This window comes from Lactuca sativa, chromosome 1 (genome assembly GCF_002870075.4).
Source record: "Lactuca sativa cultivar Salinas chromosome 1, Lsat_Salinas_v11, whole genome shotgun sequence".
Lineage (NCBI taxonomy): Eukaryota > Viridiplantae > Streptophyta > Magnoliopsida > Asterales > Asteraceae > Lactuca > Lactuca sativa.
The window spans coordinates 126,473,033-126,474,196 of NC_056623.2; the positions used below are offsets into that span (position 1 = coordinate 126,473,033).

The 1,164-nt window shown below is 32.6% G+C and overlaps 1 long non-coding RNA gene across 1 annotated transcript in view; it reads left to right on the forward strand.

The window, feature by feature from the left end:
- LOC128128530 (uncharacterized) overlaps positions 1-941 on the forward strand; it is a 3,462-nt gene extending 2,521 nt beyond the window's left edge. The window contains exon 2 of the long non-coding RNA XR_008226516.1: positions 736-941. This is a non-coding gene — a long non-coding RNA (uncharacterized LOC128128530). The remainder of the gene's footprint in view (positions 1-735) is intronic.
- Positions 942-1,164: the final 223 nt, after the last annotated feature.

The following is a 1,164-nucleotide window of genomic DNA, read 5'->3' on the forward strand; positions in this document are numbered from 1 at the left end:
ACATTAACTCATCCCCCCCCTCTCTCGCTCTCTCTCTCTCTCTCTCTCTCTCTCTCTCTTTGTCTGTCTTTCTCACTCTCTCTCTCTCTCTCTCTCTATCTATCTCTCTCCCCGCCACCATTCGCACCACCCCCAACTGCAACTACCACTACCACTACCACCACCTCTGACACCAGCACAATCCACTATTGTCACGTCCTTCACTTATACCTCCGCCAACTCTGCCACCACCACTTCTTTTACCACTAAGTGTTATAATCATATATGATTACTCAATCTGTAATATGTATAATCATTTATAATTATACATATACGTATAAACATGTATAATCAGATATGATTATACCTCTCTGTCATATAATCATTTATGATTAGATATACCTTGCTGCTGTCGGTACACTGGAGCATTAAAGTAACAAATAAGAAATATATGATTGAGGTTGATTCTCAAGATCTCTATTTTTTTTAATCACATGTGACCTCCCCCCCCCCCCCCCCCCCTTTATATATATATATATATATATATATATATATATATATATATATATATATATATATATTATATATATATATATATTTATATACATACATACACACACGCACACACATTTATACTCTCATACAACCTGATTTATTATTAATTATTGTCATGAGACTTGTTTACATGTGTGTTTGTATTCCAGTGTTTGTGTATAAATTTTATGTGCTTATGTGTTGAAAAAAAACCTATTGTAGGAGAATCTGATGATGATATAAACGGAGGCCATCATTATTATGGATGTTGGAGATGCTGGATGCATTAATGTTCGTCGTCTTTTGTTGGTCCATGTATGAATATCATGGGATGTATCGTTAAAGTTTTTTCTTGTCCTAAATAACTAGGATATATTTGACAATGTGTTTGTTTTTAATATTTGTCAATTTATTACATCTTTTTTTTTTCTTATTGCTGTTAAATGTTATGTGTTTTGTTATTACAATATGTGGTTGTTAACAGTTTAAAGTTTCATATTGTTAAAAAATCATGAGATTTACCACTTGTTGTCGCAAAAAAAACTATACTATACGAGTCTAGTGCTTATATTTTCCACTTTCCATTGATAGACAAATAAGAGTTTGAGAGTGAATTGAGTGACAATTTGTTGACTTAATCCAGATGTTAAT